Here is a 26,949-nt window from a genome sequence, read left to right as displayed (position 1 = left end):
TAAGATTTTCTTTAAGCTTTTCGAAAGCATTGTTCTCCTTAGAAGACCATGTGTACCTAACGCTTTTCTTTGTTAGGTCATGTAATGGTCCCGCAATTTGTGAGAACTTTTCTATGAAGCGTCTATAGTATGCACACATACCTATAAAGCTTCTTAGTTCATGAAGATTCTTTGGTTTAGGCCATCCTTTTATTACCTCTAACTTTGATGGATCCATTTGGATGCCATCTTGAGAGATAATGTGACCTAAATACTGAATCTCTTGCAAGAAAAATTCACTTTTCTTTTGATTAACATAAAGTTTATTCTCTCTTAAAACTTGAAATATTACTAGGAGGTGTTGCTTGTGTTCGTCTAATGAATTATAGTAGATGATAATATCATCAAAGAACACTCCAGTGAAGGTTTGATGAGGCCTGAACAGCTTCTCCATCAAGCGGTTGAATGTGGCTGGTGCATTAGTCAAGCCAAAAGGAATGACAATGTATTCGTAAAGATCAAATGTGGTGCAAAATGCGGTCTTTACAATGCCTTGGTCAACTATATATCCTTATTTGATGATAGCCACTTTTTAGGTCCATCCTACTGATGTAGGTTGATCCTTGTAGCTTATCAAATAGGTCTTCTACCCGTGGAATGGGAAACCTATTCTTGATAGTGATCCTATTTAGTGCTCTATAGTCGACACACATAAGATATGTGCCGTCTTTCTTTTGCACTAATAGCACATGCGAGAAAAATGGAGATGAGCTAGGACTAACCATGCCCTTCTCAACTAGCTCATGCACTTGCCGCATAATCTCCTCTTGTTGAGCTTGAGAAACTCTATAAGGAGGTTTGTTAGGCGGTGAACTTCCTGGAAGAACTTCAATTGCATGGTCATCATTACCTCGTTTAGGAGGTAACTCACAAGGGATGTCGTCAATAAAAACATCTTGAAACCCCTTGAGAAAATTGGATAACTCTATTTCCTTTTGGTTTCTTTTATTTTCTTTTGCTAAAGCATTAGGTTCATTTTGAGAATCTTTAACAAAAATCATGTACACGGAAATAGAGCTCTTTATTGACTTGTTGAAAGCTGGTGTATGTATAATGGGGATAGTGTTACCCATTTCCTTAGCACCTATATACATGTATTTTTCCCTGAACTTAAAGGAGATTCTCCTTTCAGGAAATTTAACATTGGCAGCCAGGCGATCAAACCATGGTGCCCCTAGGATTACATCCTCATGCTTGAGAGGAGAGATAAAGAAGTCCTCTTTGTCCACATAGCTTTGAACATGAAGCCTCAATTTCCCGATTAAGGGAGTGACTGAAGCTTCTTGCTCCTTGAAAGCAGTGTCTGCGGGTAGGACATCTCCCATCTCGTAGGCTTGTATGCCTAGCTTGGTGGCCAACTCTATAGATATAAAATCGTGAGTAGAACCAGGTTTAAAGAGAATAAAAGCATCATGTTCTCTTACCTTTCCCCAAGCATGGCATAGAGGAGATCCTTTGTGGTGAGTTTGGTGAGTCTCTTCTTCTTGGATTTCAACCAAGGTAGCTCTGGGAGGATCTTGGCGGTTGTTCTTTTGGGGACAAGCGCGGTACGCATGCCCTTGTTCGCCGCACTTGAAACACCGGTTATCCTTGTGATAACGCTCAAGCTCTTCAGGAGAGAGTTTGTTTTTACCTTTGTAAACTCCCTTCTCTTTAGCTTTGTTGGAGTTGCCCTTAGGAGACTTTTGGACATTGTCCTTCCCCTTAGGCTCGTTGGAACCCTTGTTTTCCATGGGCTTATTATTTCTTTTAGCCCCCTTTTGGAAATTGATTCGAGAGGCCACCATAGTATGGTGTATTACCGCCGATATGGTACGTGGCCTTTGGGAGTTGACATACTCCGCCATTTCTTCGGTTAAGCCCGCACAAAATTGTTGCTTTTGCTCTCCAAAATCCAACTTTTTGAAGACAGTGGATTTGAGTTGTAAGTCCCAAAACTTGTCTACATATTTGTGGATGGATTCATAGGGAGAGAGCTTTAAGCTTCGCCATTCGGTGAGTACTTTGTCTTTGGCATCGGTGGCCAAAAACTGCTTCATAATGGAAGCTCTTAAATCTTTCCATGTTCGTGGAGCTTCACCGTTGGCTCGTAGGCTAGACCACCATTGCCTGGCGGACTTTTGAAAGTGCATATCTACATGGCATAGCTTAGAGGACTCTGTGAAGCCCGCATCTCCAAACGCCGCATCAAACTGTTGGATAAAGGCCAAGACTTTGTCCGTAGCACCAAAGGTGCCATCATAGGTAAGGAAAGAGATGCTCTTCCCTACCTCTTTGAATTTCTTCAGCTTGGACGACCTCTTCATGCGGCATAGGATTTCCTATGGCCTCTTCTTTTTTATGGTTCAAAGGTTGCACCATCACTTTCTTCAGAAGGCGAAGAATTTGAAGAAGGTGGAGAAGAGGGTGACCTCTTTCTCGTCTTTTTCTTGTCTTGATCTTCATTGTCTTAACCATCACTTTCATAAGAGGAAGAGGATGAAGAAGATGGAGAAGAGGGTGTCCTCTTTCTCGCCTTTTTCTTCTCTTGATTTTTATCATCCCTCTTTGAATTATGATGTGGAGAAGGGTGTGATGGTCTTCTCCGCTTTGGTGGTCATGGAGAGCGTTTAGCCCGCCGTCTTCGTGGAGCCATCTCCGCCGAGGTGGCGGGAGACTCACTTCTTTCTCGTTCCTTCGGTGGAGGCTCTTGAGTTCTCCTTTGGGAAGGAGATGCATCATCGAGAAGTAAATTCTTGAGCCCTTCATATGGATTCTCTTCTTCTTCCCAAATCGGAGAGAGACCTCTTTTGGAAGTCTCACAAGGAGGCTTCCTAGGTGTTCTCTATCATGGTAGTGAGCTTGGAGAATCCAGTGAGCATGGAGCTACTGTTGCACTTCACTTTGTAGAGATGGATTGCCCATGGCTTGTTGAAGCCTAGAAACAAGATAGTTAACAAGCATCAGAGCATCATTAGTAGCTCGCTCACTAGCAAAATCAAAGTTATCAACATTAATTTCACTCTCTTTACTATTGTCAGCAGCCATTCTAACAATTGTTAGGTGTACTTTGGCACTTCAAGCCCTAGTTGCTACTCCTCTTTACCCCTTTAGAAAAAACACTCAAGCTACTGTACCCGTGGCTCGATTACCATTAATTGCAAGGAATAGAAGAGAGGGTCTCTTAACACCAAAATAGCACCGGATCCTGCTAGTGGTTAAGCCATAGGCAAGCCCCTTAGGACTCCACTATTCAGACCATAGCTCTCGATGGTGATGCCCCGTTAACTGCACGAAGGCAGGCGCACTGCAAGGCTGAAAAATACCTATTCTACTTACTCATAGGCAATTAATAATACCAACCATTTATAGCTACCTTGAGGACCTCCCTTCTTGAGCAAGAAAAGAGATACCTTGTGCTCTGATACCAATGTAACATTTAATGGCCTAAAAACTTGTGTGTAGCGGAAATTAGCATGAACATAGTAAGCATTTCATTAGAATAGATTCCTAATGAGAATTACAAGAGTGCTTGGGTGGAGAGAGCAACAAAAATCATAACACCTAGTTAGATAGCATGAACAATACTTTCAAAAGAGAGAGAAATTAAGCTATTGACAACAGTTGAGGACCGGATTTGCATGGAGCCGGTCCCCTCTCCAAAAGGCTTTGTATTATGGTTTCTCCCATCAAGAGAGACATTGTACAATACAATTCTTTGTGTTCCTTCAAGACTAGCTAGTTCAATGAAGATGAAAGCTTCATGCACTAAGCAAAACACTTAGCAAACACAACATCAATTATCCCCAGTCTCAGACCCAAGACCTCACACACCTTTGAAGATGGTATGAGCTAGCAGGGTATGAAAGTAGATTGAGAGGAAGAAGGAGTATCTTACGAGAAAGATGTACATCTCCTCACATAATCACTCATATTAGCATAGCTTAGCTTAGTAATTAGCATGGTAGAGGAGATGAGCATTCATTGAAGCTTGGCTCTTGGTTGGATTTCCATCCACATGCCAAGAGTGTGCCGATGTAGGCTTCTATCTCACAAGCTTGGAGTAGGTGATGAGCTCTCCATTAAAGCTTGGGAAGAGATAGTCTTCTTTACTTCACACATGAGATTGTGTGTGTGTGTGTGTGTGTGTGATAACGCCTTGCAAAAATCAGCCCCCTCTATCTCTTGGGCGATCCCTCTTGCTATTTGCTCTTGCTCTACCCTCATTGGACCTCCCCAGGTCAAGCCAATAAATATTAAGCAGCAAAAGTGATAGCCTTCTGACATGTGTCCCCCTTTTCCCTTTTGTGAGAGCTTTAGGTAATTTAATAATTCAACTAAACTCTCATTGGACCCCTTTGCCTCCTGGCCAATAGGAATCAGGCAAGCCATTGGGTTGTTGAATGCTCATTGGACCCCTTGGGAGACTATCCAATAATCTTCTAGAGGACATAATTTTCATTGGTTCTTTTATTAAGTGTTTTTTAAATTAATTAAACTAAATTTACTCTAGTCTAATTCTCATTGGTCCACCTCCAAGGCCATCCAATAGGAATTGGGTACACCTTGTGGGCATGTGGCCTAGGGAGCTGGCATGTGTCCCTGATTCCCTTTGTGTAAAGGGAGCTTGTGTGTGTGTGTGTGTGTGTGTGTGTGTGTGTGTGTGTGTGGCTTTCTCTCTCATCCCCTACATGCCAGGCTCGCCCCCTCCCAAGTAGGGATTGCAAAGACTTTTTTGTACACACACAGAGCATCCGATTCCCTTAAGGTTGACCTTTGGACACAACCTTTGAAGTTTGGAACCTTTGCATTTTGGAAGTCTTAATGGGCTGAACCTTAGGGTCTTTTTAGCCCATTGTTGCACATGGATCTGTTGCAGATGGACCCCCCTTTGGATCCCTATTTTCCCTCCCTTGAATCCCTACTATGGCCGGTCTGCTAGCTTAACCAATATTCTAGGCTTTTCTTCCCTGGCACTTCCCTATATTAAATGATCAGTTTAACATGAGAAAATCATTTACAAGAATTAGATATTGATTATTATGACATCGTCCATTCAAAATCCTTAGAATCTGCTGCCTGATTAATAGGGATTGCCAAATGTGCTACAAACCTCAAATGCCTCCCATGCCAACGAGCTTTACCCAAAAAGACTTGGCACTGTTTTGAATTCACCGGTGGAGGCACTTCCATAATTGCGGCTATTTTATCCGGATCCACAAAAATGCCATCCTCAGAGATTATATGACCCAATAACCTTCCACTTTTAACTGCAAATGCACATTTGAGAGGATTTAAACTGAATTTTACCTCTCGACATTTCATAAAACATAACCGCAATTGTTTCAAATACTCCAGCTTTGTGCTAAAAAAACACTAAGATAATCCAAAAAAACCCGCATAAAATCTGTCAAATAGGGACCAAAAATTTGAAACATATCCCTTTGAAAAGTTGAGGGCTCATTCCTTAATCCGAACCACGTCACTATGCATGCAAAAATTCCCCATGCTGTGATAAAAGCTGTTTTAGACTGATCTCACAACGCCATTCTAATTTGGTTATATCCACTAAACCCATCCAGAAAAGTATACATCTCATGCTCTGCCACATCATCCAAAATAGAATCCAAAATTGGAAGAGGAAAAGGATCCAGAACTGTAGCTGCATTCAGCTTTCGATAATCCACACAGATGCGAATTTGCTTGTTTTTCTTTGGTACCACCACAATGGGAGAAATCCACTGGGGATTATCAATAGGGGTAATAAAACCCACCTCCAAATGACGATCAATTTCCACCTTAATTTGCTTTGCCACATTTGGATTCATTCTATAAGAATGCTGCTTCACTAGCACATCATCTGGTTTTAGGTTAATAGTATGCTGATAAAACTTTGGATCCAATCCTTTCAATATCCGCATATTTCCATGCGAAAACATATTTAAATTCTATCAGTAAGCCAATCAAGTCTCCTTGAAAACTTTCCTCAAGCTGCTTGTTAATATAAATGGGCCGAGACTCCGCTTGTTCGGGACTAGGCCAAGCTTTCTGTTGCATCCCTGTCTTGGGTGAAATTCCTATAGCCCCAAGAGATTTCCCCTCCGGAATCATAGAAATGTCGGCGAGATACAAAGAAACTAAATCCGGGTTAGCCTTCAAAAATTGCTCCTCTTCATCTTCTTCTAATCCTTCTGCCATATTTATTGTTTCTGCTATCACAGGCCATGCTGCTTGAATGGGTTGCCTACATGTTCCCAACATCACCCGAACTTTCCTGCAACCCTTTTTAACTATAAGCATACTTGCCTCCCAATTGTGCTTTACCCTGGCTTGTCTTAACCATGGTCTCCCCAAAATAATGTGATAATCCTGACTATGATCCTCAATATTCAAGACTACTAAAGAGACAGAAAAAGAAAGGGCAGCTACATCCAGGACAATGCCCCGAAGTAATCCTACTGGTTGCACTCTTCTTTGATCTGCCATGCGAACTACAAAGGGTGCAGGTTCCCAATCACCGAGTCCAAAACGCTCACAAGCTGCTTGAGTAATAATATTTACTCCCGCTCCTCCATCTAATAGTATCTTGTCGATGTATGTACCATGATATCTGACTAAAAGCTCCGGAATGCAAATATCCGTGATCCTATTTGCCGGCAGCAGGGCTGACTCATCCCCCTTGCCTTCAGCTATCGCAATGTCCACTTTCCTCAGCTCTTTGGACTTCTGGCTTAGCAAGGCATTATGAAAATTCTGAACCAATTTCAGTAGTGAACCCAAAGGTACTTGTATTGGCGAATTGAGGATCTCTTTCCAACCTGAATTCCAATCATCCCCTTCCCTAGTATCATCCTTGTTTCTCTCTTTCCCATCATTTATTTCCAGACCAACGATCGATGGTCCTGATGATTTCACTGGTGGTGCTGATTGTGGCATCCAGGTCACAGTCTTTTTCCATACTTCTTCTTGAGTTGTCCAATTCGGAAGCTTACCATCAGTTGTTGGAACCACATTTTTACCAGATTGCATGATTAGTAAAACCACCAGATCTGACTCCTCCAATCCTTCAATCTCGACCATATCCACACTAGGCTGTTTTCCCACATCACGTTTCTACTTCTTCCGATCATATTCCATGGCTTCTGAACACTCTGACCGCCAATGCCCATTCCCCAAACAGAAAAGGCAGCCACATGGCATCCACCCATTTTTCCCTTCCATAATTTCCTTTTTAATCCCATGGAAAATAAAGAGGCCCCCTTAGACCCCATTCCCTTCCTAATGTGATAATGCTACCATGTATAGGAAGATTGTGGGAAAGCTTGATCTACTTGACTATCTCAAGTCCAAACTTGAGCTACAGAATTGGATTGGTGAGTTAGTGTAATGGAGTTGGCATATTTAACTTGAGAGTAGCGGAAATTAATGAGAGTACTTTTGAGAAATGAATTTGTGAGCATAGCGGGTGAACAAAATTGAAGATAGCAACATAATCATAGCAATTACTTAACTTGGCATGATCAATACTTTTGCAAGAGAGAGAATTTAGAGAACATGACAATAGTTCAGAACCGGATTTTTGTGGAGCCGGTCCCCCCTCCAATAGGCATTTGTATTATGATTTCTCCCATTAAGAGAGACTTGTTACAATACAATCTTTGTGTTCCTTGTGACCTAGGTGATGCAATGAAGATTGAAAAATTCATGCATCACAAACATAACATAAACTTGAAAAAAGCTTTAACTATCCCAAGCCCCAATCCCAAGAACTCAAACACCTTCGAAGGTGGAGAGAGCTAGCAGGTAATGAGGGTAGGGAAGAGGAAGAAGAAACATTTCATAGGAGAAAGAATTAGTTCCTCACTTATCATAACTCTTGTTGCTAGTGTTAATTATGAAGCCTCATTTACCCCTTGTAATATTTTGTGTTAAAAACGCACATTTGTAAGTCCCCATTATGAGGGGAAGCCATCGTGCGTGAAGAAAAATAACCGGCCAAAAAATAATGTCACTCACCGGAAATCAAAATTTTCACCGGCCAGTCTCAAGCCAAAATATTCCTTTTTGCCGGAATATCATGGCCGGGCGGAATATTATGGCCGGAATATTTTGCCAAAATTTTAACATCCGGAATATTCCTTTTTGCAGGAATATTATGGCCAAGCGGGGGCCGAAAAATGATCGAAAAACGGTCATTTGGCCGAATTTGTCCACTGACCGGTAGTCAATGGCCGGTGGTCGGTGGTCGCATTCAAAAGCGGACTTATCTTCTCAAGGGAGGCCACACATGGGAAGATTGGAGGGTCTGATTTGGACTTATCTACACAAGGGTGGCTATTGTAAGGTTTCCAGCTTCCGAAACCTTAAAGATTGTACTAAGTTTGCAAAACTTAATGGAAAACACTATTGCAGGACTCCAAACACTATTAATTTTGGTATTATTGGAATCATAAGCAGAGCTTTACTGTGTTTAGAAATTTTCAGAATCTGATTCCGATAAAAACGGGAATAGTTACGGGTCCTGGAAAATTACCATAGAAATTTAATTAATAACAAAAATTGGATGGTTTCATTATTAATCATTAGCAAAGACTTTTTTACACTAAGGTTAGATAGGAAATTCTAGAGTTAGATCGGAAGTTCCAAATTTCATCATTTAAAATCTGCAAAAATCAACCAGGCAAATTCTGGAAGGTATGGTGTGAGTGTGGAAGTTGGGGAAACTTGCCAGGAGAAGCGATGGCTGAAAATGGCACAAATTTCAAGCTGGGGGGCTGCTTGGACTAGGGGAAAGCTGCCAAAATCTGCCAGATGTCCAGAAAAAGTTATAAATAGGACCTTTCTCTTCATATTTTGACAGACTCGGAGCCTTGAGAATTTCTCTCTCATCTAGGGAGAAACACTACGCAGAAATCATTAGAGTTTAATCTCTAATTGATTAACCCTAACGGCTGCCAAAATGGCTCCCAAGAGAACCAGGGGAAACCCTTTGACTGAAGATGAAGATGTTAGTAACAAACGCAACAAAGCAACTAACGACCATGAAGCAAGGCCTAGCCATAGGCCAACAGAGGAGAGTTTACGGGCACCTGCCCCACAGCAGATGGACGACCAGTCCCAGGTGGATTTCAATTATGCCATTAATAGCTTTTACAGTTCATTTTAAGTTAAGCATTGCATACGTAAGGTTAGGAAGGAGAAAAAACTGGCCGTAAACGGAAGGTAACTTCCACGAAACCCGCGAGAAATGATTGTAATTAGGAAAGGACTGATTGGGTTATGACTGGTTGAAATAGGAAAGAAATGTTATATTTTGATGATAATGATTGGCTTTCTAGCCACGATTAAGTCGGTTACCCCCATGAACGATGAGTTTCTACTCCGTGTCATGTCTTGATGTTTCTACATAAGTTAGGATACCGTTTTTTTATCCTAGGGGAGCCGCCCGGTTGTATGGGCAATTGGTTTTGGCGTATGGGCGCCCGGACTTTGGGTGAAGACTTTCCGCCCCGGTTATATAAATAAGGAATGGGTGCCCTTTTTCACCCTTGTATAGGTGGTTTTGAGACAAGTTAGTACTGGTCAGTGATACTTATAAATGACAGTACCTTGTCTTAAGTTTAAAGATGTATGTTTTCTGAAAGAATGATTTGAAAATGCAGTTTGAAAAGTTAAAAAGGAATCATTATTTTAATTGTGAAAAGAATGTGGTAGTAATTAAACAACAATAGAATCATGTGTGAGTGCGGGGTGGTAAGTGGGGATTGACTAAGGTTTTCAATCATGGACGGGTGGACCTGATTAGTCAGGTAACTATCCATTCCCGCGCACTAAAATGATTAGAAACTTCTTCACTTGGACAAGGAATCCACCAGCGGCTGTGCCCTCACATATGCTGGAGGGAAAAAAGCGTTGGCTAAGGAAACCTTAATCTAAAGGATGAAGATTTAGGGCCGGATTTTTTTTTTAGGGTCCCATTTCCTCTACGAGACAGGACTAGGTCTCTTCTAGGGCTATAAACCTAAACCATTGTCAATGGTAAGGGTGAATTACCTGGAACTTTCCTTGTTTAAAGACTTTGAGCTTAGTAGGCCTACAGACTTGTCAAAGGTTCCATCTCGCTTTTGGTGTCGGCGGGTTTGGAGATCTTACAACTACACATGGCTGCCTCTCATGCGAGAGGGAAACCCTTTTGGCCTATAAAAGGAGGCCATTTCTACACACATTTCACAGTGTGAAGTTGATGCAACAAGGTGCGGATACGTCGCGATGGATGTCAGCACAGTGAGAACTCACCTAACAAGTTTTGTTAGCTAAGGATGAAGTTCGACCCGCAGGCGCGTGGAAGGAAGCATAGGGTGTCAACCTACACTCGACCGACTAATGACTACTTCCTACAGAGGTCTCTACCCAATGTTTAAGCTACAGCCTTCAAGAGTACACAAGAGGAGATTTCCTACAATGCTTTCAAGAGCCAAATACCCACCAAACGTTCTCGAAACACTACGGAACTTGACAGAAATCCTATTAACACCAATAGGTCGCTCTCCCTAAGGTCCATGAACCAAAACTCCAACCCTAAACACCTAGTGCAAAATCACGTAGGATGTCTGGTCGAAATTTACAGGTCGACGTTTTTGAAAATAAAAGTACCTAATGTGTAGCTCTACTCATTGCGAACGCGTGGATATGCTGAAATGAAAAGAAAGGACAACGTATGCTCACCGAATCACCAGATATAGTTGGTGGATCGATCTCGCAAAGCCGTGCCGCACACTTGCAATGTAGGTGTTGGCGCGTAGCTCTCTTCGGGGGGCAACACGCTGCACTTCTCTCGCACTCAATTTCGAGCACGAGTGCGCGCGTAGCGTCAAGACAAAACTCTCACTCTCTCTCGTACACAAAGTACGCTCAAATCACAGAGACAAAACTTATAAAAATGACAAAAGGTTTTTTGCATTAAGGTCAAAAGTGGTATAAATACCTTACAATCTCAAACCCTAATGTTCAAATTTAACCATTTGCTTAGTCTAAATGTCAAAAACGGGATACAATTTGGAAGCTTCTGCAAGCCCCACTATTTACAAAGGTGAAATGATGGTTTCTTCTCAATTAAGGAATAATTACAAAGAAAATTAGTATCCCGCCGGTCAATCATCCCTCATTAAGTGTGTTCAGCTAGTAGCACTCCCCCCCTCCTAGATCATGTCATCCCCGACATGAGAGTAGAGTTACTTCTTCAATGGAGGCTTTCGTGCAGCTTCAGTACAGACTCATACCGTGCATGCTGGGCCAATAATGTAGGGCTGAATATTTCTGTATCGATGGTGAAGAAACCGGTGTAGAAGGCTTCTTCAAAGGCTTGGAGATGGTACGAGGGCAAAAACATTATTCGCTGGTAGAGGGCATGTATCGCCTCATGGGAAGGCTGAGCAGACAGTTCATACGCACATCTATATGTGTCTTGGAAGAAGAATATGCTGTCTGTTGCCTGTCCAGGTTTAAAGATCTCAAAAACTGCTAGAAGGGTTTTACATATTTTCCTGAGCATGATGCAAGAGAGGTCAGGCGAGCCAGTGAACAATTTAATGGCACCTGTGCGCTCCTTGCCGCACTGTCGAAGCAAGGGACTTGCCTAACACTGTGTGCGAGCCACAGACAACTCCAAGCACACAACTAGCTTAACTAGTAAGCTCAAAAGAGGGCAATGGTGTGTCACACACCGCTCTATGCTCCTTCCGTGGAGGATTCCTCGCCGCGAAGAAGAAGGAGACGCCGCTACGTCGCGCTCAACCGCTTCACTGCCGTCGTGCCACCGCAATGCTCGATCACACACACACACACACTCTCTCTCTCTCTCTCTCAAGTACACACACACACACTAGTACACAAGGAGATGGAGCAAGAGCACTCTTCTTGCATTGCACAAATGAGAGAATTTTAGGTTTAGTTGACTTTTATATGAGCTCGCCCCATTCACACTTGGGCGCCCATGCTTAGCCAACTAATCCCTTGAATGTTCCAGTTAGAGTGCGCCTCTCATCGGCGATCACTCTTACCCTTTTCCTATTGGACCGACAAGCCCGGTACCTGACTCTACCAAATAAATAATACAATGTCCGCCGTAGGTTACAACGTCCGTCATAGGTGATAGGGTGTCCGTGAGCCGTGAGGGTTAACATGCCCCCCTTCTTGATGTAGATTCCGTCCTCGGAAGCTATTGAGTTGAAGCTTGTTCGTCGAAGTGGAAGAGCATTTGAGATGAATGTCCTTAGCCTTCTTTAGTCACTGCAAAATCAAACACCATTGGCACAGTAAATGCATTCTCATAAGCGATTAAAAATCATATGCAGTTTTAGGCAGACAATTTGATTGGTAACAAAAATTTAAACCATTTGTCAGCAATAAACATTAAATTGCAATATAATCAAATGCATAAACAGATGTAAAGGTAAAAAATTAAACAAGTCTGGGGTCGCTAATTTAACGGTCGAAAGGCATTAAAGATCGACTATTAATACCATGGGTAAGCTTCTTAATTTTCTCTGGTCAATTAAGTTGTTTAATCGCGAGAGCCAAGTATTTCATGTTCGAGGGCTGGCTAGAGACTATACCTAGAAGACCTTGTAGTTAAGCTACGATAAAAGGAATTTCTCATGAAATCATCGCCTGACTGATTACCTTTCCTTTGACCCCCCAAAGTCTTTTCACAGTGATTCAATTTCGATGTGTGTGCTTATTTTGTATGCCTTGGGTTTTTTGCTTTTCAAGGAAAAGCGCCCACACTGGGAACCTCTAGGGCTCTAGTACCATAGGCGATACATGTGAGTGAAGTACCAAATCAAGCTGAGATTTCTCTTCCAGCTTAAGATTTTACACTATGGCACTTTGATTTTTTGTTTGTTCATTTTCAGCATTTTAATTTTGTAACTTTGGGGGGTCATATAACACTGATACACCTCCCCAGGCTCATCACACAAGTAAACTCCCTTTATAATACTTAAGCTAAAGGTCAATAGTGTCAAGCCCACTAGAAATCCCTATTACATTTCACACAATGCTACCTAAATCGGATTAAGAACCTAAGTAACCATTGATTATTAGGAAGGCATTCCCCATGGTATTAAGAGAAGATCTCTAACACCTAACTTGGTCAATTTAGCTTAGTCGGACTACTTGAGTTTTAAACATAGACAAGTGATTATGACAAAAGATTACATTGAATTAAATGTTTGATACTAAGCAAATGCATTGAATATTATGCTACCAATCACAATTAAAGCAGACAAACATGGATGCAAAAAAGATAAGGGGCAATGCTAATGGACAAGAAACACCTGTTTGTGTTGATGGTCGCGCTTGATTTGAAGTGGATGAGAGAAAGATTCCATGAAGGTCCAAATCCTAACCACAGCAACACGTTCCTGTACACACTAAGAAACACAAAGAATACCTCTAGGAGGCACATCAGTGGGAAAAAGGAACTTTGCTAATCACTCAACTCTAAAACAAAAACACTCCTATAGTACTAATCCTACCTACCCTCCATCACTCTAGTGATGAGGATCAAAGGTGTTTTATGGCATAGGTTTCTGTTTCACTGTACCGGATGCGAATGTGTAGGTCTGAGTCAATGTTTTGACTTTTATTGTGCATACTTGTTTGCTAATTGCTCTTGCTCTTTATTATTATTATTTTTTTTGTGAGTATAAGGCTATATATATACATTCCCTAAGATTGGGAGATTGAGAGGTCAGGGAAACAAGGTTGAAAGGGGAGTGAGTGAATGATGTCTGTCAACATCTCCCCCCTTCCTGGGGTAGATCATACCATTTGAAATGAGCTCATCACCCTTTGAAACCAATCGTTCCAGTTGGTAATAGGTGAGGATTTTTGCCAGTAGTTTTCTATTACCTTAGGTGCCTCGTCGAGTTGCAAGGGTGGTAAGGTACTCTCCCAGGATCGAACTTGAAGTGGTTCATCAGGTGATTCTTGAACACTGGGAGGTGTGGATTCTTCTGTAGCTTCATGGAGGTCCACTATTGTAGGTGGAGGTTGTGGAGAAGCTTTTACTTCTATGGATGCATTACATGAGGAGCTAGAAGCTTCATGGGACTCCCCTCTTCTTGAGCTAGGTGGAACAAATCGTTCTTTCTTCGGTACCCAAACTAGCTCTGGAGCGGGTTGTTGATTCGTTTTGGAGCTACGGGATTGAGTTCACATGGGTCAGGTGATAGGTAAGAACACAATTTACGTTTTGGCACCCAGATTTGATCATTTCCTTGATAGTAGCCTTGGGCTTCCAATAGTCCTTTAGGTATTCATCGCAACATTTTCTTACTTTTCTTGGAGCGAGTGGGATGTTTCTTACAAGGCTTTTGTTTTTTAGCACTAGCTATGGTCTCTAAAGAAGCTTTAGGGACCCACTTGTATGTTCTTTTTGTTACATTAGGATGAGTCTTGACAGAAGCTATATGCATGGCTTGTAGCATATTTAAGGGTATGAGCATTTCATCCCCCTCAGGTGTTACTGAAGTCGTCCCCCTGTTTCCCCAAGTGTCTATGGTTGCTGCTAGGTGGACCCAATCCACATTGTCCGACTCAGTCATCCCAGGTAATACATCCATATAGGAGAATCTTCCCCAACATCAGTGTCCGCTTTACACGTGTAACAATACTGCAATGGGGCCGAGTGAACTGTGGTGTCAGATCTATGATCAATTATAAACATGCTTCCTAGGGGATGTGCTCGACTAGTTACAAGATCCACTCGAATGAAAGAATCTTGGAACTGCAAGTAGACATGGTTTTTAGACCAGTCATGCACCATTTTTGCTTCCCTCATGAAAGGACGTCCTAAGATCATCTCCGATGCCATAGTGTGCTTGGAGAAATCCATAACAATGAAGGTAACTCTTATTTTATGTCCAAAGACCTTGATCTTGAGATCTTCTAGCATCCCAATAGGTTTAACAATAGACCCATTCGCCATCTTCACTATTATGGTTGTGGTCGCAAAGTGAGGTCTTCCCATAGTTTCCCAGCAATTTTTAGTCACAATGTTAACCTCAGTGCCACCATCAAGGATTCCCTTCACAGTTAATCCCTTAGTAGTGATTGGTATAGTCGCATTAGATTCATCACCCTCAAAGTATTGTCCCAACTTGTTAACAGGTATTTCTATAACAAGGTTATCATCTAGGTTGGGTTGTGGATCTATGTGTTCCTTCTCTATTGGCATCTCCCCAACTCCATCCATCTGTGCAAATTGTGGTAGCCCAAACTTTAGTTCTCCATTGAGGAAGGCTCGAAGAGCTAAGACTAGCTCGGGGTCTTTATATAGTTTGGACATGATGGTGGTTCTAACTTCTGAAGACATGAAATCCATCAATTTGGCAATGTTTAACGGCACCTTTTGGCCTTGAGTCCCTTGACATGGGGAAGATGGGATCTCTATTTCTTCGATAGGATCAGGTAGTCCCTTTGTAAACATTCTTTCCATCAAGAAGTGAGTATGCCCACTTTCCCATGACTTTAAGTCACTTTCTTCTTGGATGACACTAGGTATGTCCAATGGTCTATGGACTTGGTGAGGTTGTTGTTGTGTAGGGGACACGGTGTCTGTAATCTGGATCTTCTTAGGTGCTGGTTCTAGATACCTTTGGGTATCTTCTACCAAACTCCTTAATTGCTTGACTCGCTCAATCTCCTCTGTAGGGTTTGGGTAAGTTCCTATCTTCTTTTTGGATCCTGGCCATTGTGGCTCATGAAGATCTTCCTTGTTGGTTTCTATGTTAGTGGTCATTTTGGTCTCCATGGTTTCACCTGAATCAAAATCTTCTTCAGCGTCGTTCATATATACGGGGTCATCACCAGTCCCTATGTTGGTCTTTGAACTGGGGTCTGACTTCGCTGCTTTTTGCGATCTCTTTCTTTGTGTTTTCTTCTTTTTCTGAGACTGGTCAATTGATGCCGTGTCTCTTTCCTCAAGAATATAATTTTGTTTTTGGAGCATCGATCGTGTGAGTATGTTTACTGGTACCACAGGTGTACTTGGTGATGGCTCCTCGGTAACTTTAATCAAGTTTAATGGCGTGATCTTCGGTGCATTTGGATTTTTTGGACATTTGGGCAATCAAATGATCTATGACACATAGATTACACATGAGTATCGGCATTGTAGACGTGCTCGCTTGATTGGTTTGCATTAGTGTGGCGTTCTTTTGTAGCCTAATAGGACACTCGGCTACACGATGTGGACCTCCACACTCATAGCATTGAAGAGGTGGTCTCTTAGCAGTGTAGTTGATATTTTGGCCTCTTGCCGCAAGAGCAGCTACTTGATATATAGGTTTTACTTGTCCCCAATGGTCTTCCATATAGTACATGGGACACTCCTCAAGCATGTCGACTCCATAGGTGATACTAGAGTCTATGTCCTCTTCGCAATCTACATAAGTACTAGATGACTCGCAACCTATTTGGTTCATAGGTGTAACTCTTGGATGAGGGGGTTGCGGTCCTAGCACTGGAGGTGGCAACGGTGTGGTTTGGACCACATTTTGGGTTCTAGGGACCATGTGTTGTAATGGCAACTGTTGCTCCATGGGTGGGGTAGGCATCAATGCAGGAACTGGAGGTGAGTCTGCCCAAGCTATAGGCGATCTATTTTCCATGATGTGTTTAAGTATTAGGCAATCCTTTGCTTGATGGCCATACCTACCACACGCGTTACAAGTCCCGTTAAACTTTACTCTGAAAGTAGGGCATTCACTCGTAGTATGTGGGCCCAAGCAAATTGAGCACCATTGTTGCTCCCTTCTTGGATACATATGAGTGTTTTGTGGAGCACGATTACCCCTAAGGCTTTCTTGGATGGCCTTGGTGAGATCTGCCAAAGTCATCTCAGATATTGTTGGCTCCTTAGCAATAGGCTTTAGGGTCATTGGTTGATGCCCGGATGCTTGCGAGCTAATAGATTTAGTCTCAACAGACACTCTTTCTCCTTGAATCATTAAATTATCCTCCAATTGGATCGCATTGGTGGTGACTGCTTCCCAAGTGGTGATACCTCTAATGACTAAGCCATTGTAGATATCCTCATGTCGTAATCCCCTAATGAATCTATCAAGCAATTGGTTATTGTTGAAGCGCTCATTTGGATTACAACGAGAATTCAAATGCTTCAAGCGACTTATAAAGTCTCTCACCGACTCTCCTTCCTCTCGTTGGGATTTATGGAGTTGAGAGGCTACACCCCAAAGCACTCCCTCTCGTATGTTCTCTTTCAAGAACAATCTCCTAAGATTAGAGTAGATCGTTCTCTCTTCTACTCTTAAGGTTCTATACCAATCTCCAGCCTTTCCGCTTAGGGTCAAACTCAAAGCCTTACACTTATGTAGCTCATTGTGCTCTTCCAAGGAATCGCACACATGTTCAAAGACTTCCATATGCTTTCTAGCATCTCCGTCTCCACTGAATTTCTGTGTGAGCTTAGCTACTTGAACTGCCTTGCTCCTAGGCTCTCTATCAGGTGCACTACGCATGTTTTCCATAATAGAGCGACCAATAGTTTGAGCAAATGCTGCCAAATATCCTATTTGAGCAGGTATAATGGGTGTATGTGCTCCTGGAACCACATGTGAGATGGGAGTTGGCCTTGGCCTTGGCATACGCGCGGCTCTTGGGTCCCATATTTCGTATGGTGGTGTACCAGACGGTGGTCCAAAGTTTACAGGCGTGGCCCTAGGCATAGGGAGTGCCTGATATGGCATGTTATTATTAAATGGCATGGCTCCACTTGTATAAGAGCTTGGATAATGCCATTGTGGATTGTAAGCTCTTGGAATAATCGGAGGTGTAGGAGCTACATGAGGCTGAGGTACGACAGGTGCACATGATTGATACATACATGTAGGTATAGTTGGGGGCACTGTGCTACTAGGCATCGGTGCAATATTAACAAATGAACTCCATTGTGTACTTCTTGTCATGCTCACCACTGGGATATGCATGGTAGCCGTAGTGTAATTAAGAGAAAGATGAGCTAGATCTGGGAAGGTAAAGCTTCCACTTGTGGGCTCAGATTGTACTGAGGCTCCCGACGAAACAACATATGGAGGATCAATGGGGCTCACTGAGGGAGTCTCCATTTGTGATAGGGTTGGTTGGTTGGCCTTTCTCGTATCCAAGAATCTCATTATGCTAGTAGCACCCGATGTGAATTGTAGAACATCTAACCAACCCACATGATAGGTGTGTCCTATGTACCGATCAGTTAAAGCTTCTGCTTGTAGGTCATACTCCCAATTTTTGTTTAGGAATATCCCATCTAGGCCTGGCGTGTTGGAGGTTTCCCTCGAAGTGGAAGCATTATTGCTCCCCATCGCTTGCCCCTCCGTGACTGCTACCTTGGGAGCACTCGGTTGCACGGCTGGCATGATTGTTTTCATAGGAGCCTTTGCTTTCAGGGCTCGACTTTGTTCTAGCCTTCGTAGGTTCTCAATTTCCCTCTCCCTTGTTTCTTGCATATAGCGTTCGATCTCTTGTACTTCGGCAAGACTCCTACCATAGGGTAGTAAAACCTCAGAGGGAGATAATCCTAAAGGATCAGGAGGTGCAGTGGATGGAACATTCACATGCACACTCTCAAGAAGCATAGGGTCTATTTTAGGCATGAATGACGAATTTACTTCCCCACTCCCTTCATTTGTTTCATTAACCGCATGTTCGGAGCGAGTAGCTCTACTAAGGGTCTCTTTTAAGTGGCTAAACACGCTGGACCCAGGGCGTGGGCCCATGGCATGCATGTCTTGACTTGAACTATCAGGGTTTGGTGTAGGATACCCCTCCATGACTTCGTAGTCAGAGGAAGAATCACTAGACGCGATATGAGGATCTTGGGTCGCGCTATCTTGAGTCCCGGCCGAAGGTCCATAACCTAGGGTGGAGGAATAATGGGTGCCCGCATAAATGGAGGCACTACCAATATTCTCGTGCTCTAACACTCGTCCAGAGCGTAGGTTCATATGACTTTGATCCCCTAGAAGTTGTCAGTGAGTGCCCGTGAAGGCTGCTCACCTAGTATTTTTGGGTGTTTTGCAACCCGTCTTTTCTTTTTTTTTTTTGATTTTTTGGTCCTTTTTTTTCTGACTCAGCTATAGAATAGAAAATATGATAGCTCAAAACGAGCGTCTCAGTCAGAGGGACGTGCCGTGCTTTACAACCCTCCATTTGGTCACTTTATGCCCTCGGAATCCCTAAAACCGTCAATTTCTAGTAGGGAACTAGTCTCAAATTAGAAAGTCTAAGGGTGCAAGTGGCAAGAGAAGGGAGGAGAGTGGAGGACTTGCCCCACATGCTCTCATTCCCTCTTGAGGGGGTAGGGTATATATATAAGAGTGAGTCTAGTATATATCATAGGACTGAGGCCTGAGGCTTGGGCCTGGGCTTGGGCTTGGGCTTGGGGAAATGATCCCGATCTCGATCAAAATTTTAGTGTAGCCCCCCAGTCACTCACGCTTAAATATTTTTGGATTTTTTATAAATTTTTTTTTTATAAAGCCGATGATCGCGCGTGGTTTAGGTGACCCTTTCTTGGCCACACACACTGTCAACACCTACCTAACCTCTCTATCAACAGCTCACAGCTCACTACCTTATCTACTTACTAACAGTGCTGCTAACCACTAGCTAATCTACTAACTAATCTGTTAACCACTCTGCGAACTGCTTACTGACAGTGAGATAACTGTCCACCTACTTCCTCTCTCACTACCTTACTGTGCAAAGGCTGTGTGTAGGCAAACCTTAACAGAAAACTGTGTACAGACTATGTGCAAACAAAAATTGCTAATTGTCTACCTACTTACTCATTCACTGCGAACAAGCTCACGACTACTAATTGTGCAAAGACTGTGTGCAAACAGAAAACACAAGATTATGCAGAAATCACAGAACTTGCAGACAATACAGAAATTAACAACTTCTAGAAAAATAACTCATTCCTCTTTCTCTTCCTCTTCTTTCCTACTACAAACAACTCGTAGAAGAAGCACAAAGTGCCTCTTGGGCTTAGTGCAGGGTGATTCCCCGGTAGCGGCGCCAAAAATGTGCGCTCCTTTCCGCACTGTCGAAGCAAGGGACTTGCCTAACACTGTGTGCGAGCCACAGACTGCTCCAAGCACACAACTAGCTTAACTAGTAAGCTCAAAAGAGGGCAATGGTGTGTCACTCACCGCTCTATGCTCCTGCCGTGGAGGATTCCTCATCGCGAAGAAGAAGGAGACGCCGCTACGTCGCACTCAACCGCTTCACCGCCGTCGTGCCGCCGCAATGCTCGATCACACACACACACACACTAGTACACAAGGAGATGGAGCAAGAGCACTCTTCTTGCATTGCACAAATGAGAGAATGAGAGAACTTTAGGTTTAGTTGACTTTTATATGAGCTCGCCCCATTCACACTTGGGTGCCCATGCTTAGCCAACTAATCCCTTGAATGTTCCAGTTAGAGTGCGCCTCTCATCGGCGATCACTCTTACCCTTTTCCTATTGGACCAAGAATCCCGGTACCTGACTCTACCAAATAAATAATACAATGTCCGCCGTAGGTTACAACGTCCATCGTAGGTGATAGGGTGTCCATGAGCCGTGAGGGTTAACACCACCTGTTAGGGTTTTCACCATGTATTGCTCACTCATTCTCTCACCTACCTTCAAGCCCTGCAGCTTTGGGTAGTTGAGCCATGTGGAGTGGCTTTTCTTTAGCAGCTCTTGTTCTTTCCAGGTCCGCATCTTTGGTAGAGGGAAAAAGCTAAGGTTGTCTCTGATTATTTTAGGCGCCTCTACCAAATGTACTAAATACTGTGGGTATTTAGTTAGCCATGCCTTTCTCCATTTTGGCTGAGAGTCCACAATAAGCTTAACTCCTTCTAGTTTGGAGATATCTTCTTCGTATAGTGGCACTATCGGCTCCTTTTTAATCCTCTTGTTTATTGTAGTAGCTTCGTACTTGAGAAGAGGATATGGGAGAGAAGGTTGTAGCCATTCATGTCGAACGACATTTGCATCTAACTTCTGAATGGTCATAGACTTCAATACCATTGCTTCTTTGGCGGTGTCTTTTATTGCCTCTTCTATTGCCTTTTGTAGATTTTCTTCTTCTTCTTGTGTCAGGTCCTGGGGCTCTTGGGATGGTCCCACAAGGATGTCCTCTTGCATTGTTGTGTCCACTGGATCTGACACATTGTCTATGTCAATTCCTTCCATTGTTGCTGGCCCTGTGCTCAAGTGTTGCTCTTCAGTCTGCTATTGGCCTTTTAGCTCATCAATCTACTTTTGATATGCTTTATTTTCCTGTTCAGCTTGATCCCCCATGGTCACTAAGAGGTTGTTCAATTCAGCATTGGCTTTTTCAGCCTCTTCTAGATTCCTCTTGGTGTCTTCATTTTCAGTTTGCATCATCTTTAGATCCTCGTCCATCTTATTTTTTAAGGCTGCTAGTTCATCTTTCATGGCCTTGTTCTCATCCTCCAAACGTCTTTGCATCACTAGGGAGCCCTCGGCCAACCCTCAATCTTTTCCTCTTCTCTAGTGTCAACTCCTTTTGGAGTTCTTTCATCTGTTCTTCATATATATCCTTCTCTGAAGCAGTGCTAGTTGAGGTAGCAGCTCTGACTCTGCCCGAGGATGCTCTTAGCCTCTGGATTGTCTGATCTTTCACTTTTATTTGATCTTTGAGCTCTATAACTTTGTCCTGGCTGGCCTCATGTTCTAGCTCAACTTTTTCCTTATCATTCCTCAAAGTCTCCACTTCTTTGGACTCATCAACAAGCTGTAGTGTCAAGTTGTCTCTTTCTTTCTCCGCATCCGTCAGTGATCTGCTGATTTTCTTGTACTCCTCCTCTACTCTTTGAAGCTTTTGGTCTGCTTCCTGACTCTGACTTTCCAACTCTTGGTATCTTTCTAGTGCCGTGTCCAGATCAGCTTGCAGCTTGGCTTGCTTTTGTGTGTTCTCTTGGTCCCGCTTTTGCAGCGAGTCCACCTCAGCTTTGATTTGAACTTCATTTTCTTTGAGATTATTAATTTCACTCTCAATAGCCATAGACCTTGCTATGAGCCCAGTGAGTATTTGCATCATTTCATCCCAATCATTGGCTTGTGGCTATAAATCCACTGTATCTGTGGCCATTTCCTTCAACTCCACCAATCGAGGGCTCATCATATATTCTTTGGGTCTAGTGCTCGACAATTCAAACGCTGCATTAGCTACCACTTTTGGAGAATATCCAGCAGCTAGTAGATCAAGAAATATTCTATAGATTTTTTCTTATGGATCTAGCTTCTCATCTTTTGGTTCAACTTCTGCCTACTGCTCTTCCTCTTTCTTCTTCTCTTCCTTGGAGTCTTGTTGCCCATCAGATTTGTTCAACTTCTCAGTTTGTCGGGTTTGAGGAGGACTATGAGAAGGTGGTGATGGTGGAGGGTTGGATTCTTGGCTTGATGGTGGGGTTGATTGCTTCTTCTTGAAGTCCCAATCAACATTTGTTTTCCTCTCTCTTTCTTGCCCTTCCTGCTCTTCTAGCAGCTGCCATCTCACATCATCAAATTCTTCTTCGGTAAAAGGTATATTTGGGATATTCTCAGCTATAGCATCTAAGATCCCTTTGAGTTCTTCGAGATGATCCAGACATACCCTCAAGTGAGGGCTTCCATAATTCTCTCAGATCCCCTTTTAGCGCTCTCTCGGCTCTGAAACTTTCCATTAGTCTTTCCAGCCTTGTTGCTTTTTGTGACTTTGTTTCCTTTACTAGCACCCGTAGAGTTTCTTTCTTTCCCTTCTTGGGCTATGGCGGCTCTTTTGGCACTATCTCTAAATGGCGCTTCAACCTTGTGGCTACCCTTGGAGCCTTAGGAGGCTCTTCCTCTTTGTCTTCCTTCAAATTGAGCCCATCATTTTGGGAGGGAGGTAGAGGCCAATTTCCCTTGGCATGCAATGCTCCATAGATGACTTTGGTTATCAACTCACTAGGCACAATATAAGTGGGATTTTTGGTCCCCATTTTCGCAAGGTTGTCGTGAATGTAAGCGGCATAGTTTATCTCCCTCGGGCGGCTCTTCTGCATCGCCCAAGTGAAAGTGGGGGCAATAGCTCCAGGTGGCATCATGTATGTCTGTGGCTGCTTGGTACACATGTGGAAGTACTGATTGTATAATTGGCTCATGATGGCCACCTTCGGGTTTGCAATATCTTCAAATGTATAGTTATTTTTCTTCTCTAAGTAGACCTTAATGTCATCCTGCCTCTTAGTCACACTGTTTCCTTTGTTAGAGAGGTCAAGTGGAAGTCAAGTGCTGCTGCCACCACCTTCTCTGTGATGACAATCATTGTATTAGGCTTGCCTTGTAGATCTGTAACTCTGGCTATGCCGTCCTCTTTGATTGTTGTGACTAATTGCCACACTCTTTTAACATCAATCCCTACTGGCAAGGCTTCAAAGTAATTGTGTAGATCCAGTTTCTCCAAGTAGTCCCCCATCTTGCTCCTGACAAATTCATTGAGCTCTTGAGGGATCATGGGTGGCTCCACTGCATTTCCCTCTAGATCTTTAAACACTCCTTGGTAGATTCTCAGATCATTGGTTTCTAGTAGGTCATCTTGAATCCAAGTGCTTGTGGGCTTCAGGGTTCCTTCTGGGATAACAAAAGGCTCCACTTCTTCTAAGTAGTCCTTGATAGTCATCCTCTTCTTCTTGGTGACTTTGTGGCTGCCATGGATCCTGTTGCACTCAGTAGTCCAAAGTTAGCGTTTTTTTAACAGATTAGCTGATAAACTGAGTTCTGACTACCCAAATGACTTGAAAATTGAAATAAGAACTCAAATGGGTCAAGGGAAGCCATGCATGTGCCCACAGTAGGTTTTTGGCTGAAAAATAAGCATGTAGACATCCTATGCGTAGGATGTCTACCTTCCCTGATTTTGATGAAACTTGACATGCTTGTGGCCCTTGACCTGTGTAGCATGGCTATGTACTTGGAATTTGGTTTGGCATCAAAAAGTGCAATTTTGAGCAGATTTAGGCTTTTGGCTCACAAATTGGGTAGGATTTGCTATATGGATGGGCAAATGATATTCAATTGGATTGAAATTTGATATATAGGCTTCTTAAATCATGTAAAAGGATCCCCTAATGTGAATTCCTGCACATAAGGTCAAAATGACCCTGGAGACATCTTTTCTCAAAATGACTTGATTTTGGTCTTGTGGGTGGCCCTTAGCATGTAGAACATGGCTCTTCTCTTAGATTTTGATTTGGATAAGTATTGGTGTTTTTAGGAGCATGTGTAGTGTTTTTAGGCTCAGCAAAGTGCATCTCTTGAGGTTTTGGGGCCAAATGTGATGGGTTTGGCTTGAAATTTGATATATGAGCTTGTGCAGATGTTATAAAGATATCTCAAACTCAAAAACACCAGCTAGAGGTCAAATAGGTCATTTAGACATCCTACGCGTAGGATGTCTATTTCATTATTTTTCATATCTGACCCCACAATTAGCTTGGCAATGTGATAATGAGTATATTGTGCAAGTTTCATGTGATTTGGACTAGTTTTGGTAGGTCTATGACCCTTTATTGCCTCTATGCTCTGACTTTCCGTTTTTTGATGCATATGATGTCAACTCTTGTCCAAATGTGATGAAACTTGATGGCTAGCATGTATAAGCTATGTAGAAGCTGTGTATGAGGTGAGATATTGAGTTTGGTGCCCAAACATGGCCTTGAGACATCTTACATGTAGGATGTCTCCTAATGAATTCTTTTGGAGAAGTGCTACTAGTATATGCCCTTAGCCCCCCTGAGTCTCCTTTAAGCCTTATTTCAATAAAAAAGTCAAAAAGATAGATAGAAACTCCCTGTTTGGCTTTCAGAGCCTTTGAGTCGTTTTCTGACTCTTGGAGTGCTTTTTGGCGATAAAATTTCTTGACGTTAGTCTCCATAGCTTCATGGCTCCTTGGGGAACCTTGCCATATGGTTTTTGTTGGCTTTGGCTTCATCGGAGCTCTGTTTGGCGATTTGTCGCTCTGGAAGCGTCCGTGGTTGCGTTTGCATGCCGTCTATGACTTGTGGTGGTCTACCACCATAGGACTTGGTTGTTGATGGTGTAGGAAAGCCGCTTGTGAAGTTTGGTGGCAAACGGACATCCGGTTTGGCCGTGAGAGCCAGTTGACGCTTTGTGTGTCCGATGCCGTTTCTGAAGCTTAGTCCCGCTTCGGGTTGCCTTATGGCCATGTGGGATATATAGCCTTGTAGAGCATGTCAAGATGCTCCTACCCATGAGTTTTAGTAGCATCTGGGAGACTTTCCACCGATTTACCACTTGGTGGCACTAGCAAAGATCCTCCTGATCCTGCACTTCGAGGTTCCTTTACTTCCTTGGGCCCTATTGTTGCCACAATGTGTGAGCTTAAACTAGTTAGATCCTCTAACCGCTCTAATCTATCCTTTATGTGTTTTAACTCCTCAGATAGAGCCGTCTGCTCTCGTTCTCTCCTGGCTTTCATACGTGCCTTTCTAGCTTTCCAAGTGCTTCTCTGATTTTTCATTTCTGCACTTGGGGCATTGGTCTTTGGCTCTTCAATTATGGGTTTGTTTGTCATTAATTGAGCTTGGGCTCGTATCACTGCCTGAATAGGTATTACTGTCTTGTTTTCTGACCCTCCACTGGAAGGCACTGCTTCCAGCATGTTCAAAGAAGTTTTTGCTCCTTTGCTCGGGTTCTTAGGGCAATCAGGAATCAAGTGAGTAATTCCATACTCGGTGCAATACGCATTGACTCTAATGATCTCATCATGAGGATAGTTTCTTAGCCAATGATCTCCGCCACACTTGTAGCAGGGTCCCTTAGGCTGTTGAGGTGCTCCTTGAGCTCCTCTCTACTCGTATGCATGCCTCTACCCGCCCATGCCTTCGTTGGCTATGAACAACAGTGTTCGTTCATCCAAGCTGTATCTTCCTTCTCCTGCTGCTTGCAGCTGTTGGTGGTCCTGTACTTCCAATCATGATCCAAGGTTCTGGCGTTGGGGGTTCTTCAGGTGGATAATAGACAGGATTTGCTGCATAACCATTGGAATCTTTGTAATATGCATGCATAGGTACCAAAGCCTTCTCTTATGCTTTGTTTACCATTGGTGTGTATCTTATGCCGACTGGTCGTAATCCTGGTAGGGGTGGTTGTTGCCCCAATACTGGTTGTGGTCTTTCAAGACCTACAGGTCTTGGTAGGTTGCTTGCTTGATACCTAGCATCGGTGGAAGTTGAGGAGATGCTACCGGAGCTTGGGGAGCATAAGGTCACTCTCTCACATATCCCTTGTTATAATAGCATTCCTCCGTCACATGGTTTGTCCACTTTTGTTCAATAGCACACCACTTTGGATGTTTAGCCTGAGGCTTGGCATACATATTAATTTTTTTTAGCACTTCCTCCACAAGCTGCTCCTGGCTTACAACTACTTCTCCTTTCAGTGATGTCTTAGTGGACTTGCTTCCACTTTGTTGTGAGGATGAATCGTCATCAAGATCCTTGAATTCACCCTCCTTGTAGACCGCACAATTGTCTACAAGGTAAAGAGCCTCCTTAGTTAGCTCATTTAACGTCATGCTCCTCTTCATATGTAAGTCCTTCTGGAGATTTGTGTTCCTTAGTCCTTGCATAAATATAAGCATAAGTCTAGACTGAGTAGGCAGTTCTTCCACAGTGCAGAACTTCACATATCTTTTTAGTCATAGGGCTGTCTTTCGCACAGATTCCCCTTCATCCTGTTTGAATTTATAGATTTGTGAGACTGTATTATGAGCTATCCCCCTTTGTGAGAATTCCTCAATAAACTTGTCAAACACCTCCACCATACACTCAAAGTCTCTATGCTC

The sequence above is a fragment of the Adiantum capillus-veneris genome, chromosome 27 (assembly GCF_014529385.1).
Source record: "Adiantum capillus-veneris isolate H3 chromosome 27, ASM1452938v2, whole genome shotgun sequence".
Taxonomy (NCBI): Eukaryota; Viridiplantae; Streptophyta; class Polypodiopsida; order Polypodiales; family Pteridaceae; genus Adiantum; species Adiantum capillus-veneris.
The sequence above is the reverse complement of the archived record's forward strand: the minus strand, read 5'-3'. Positions refer to the sequence as shown.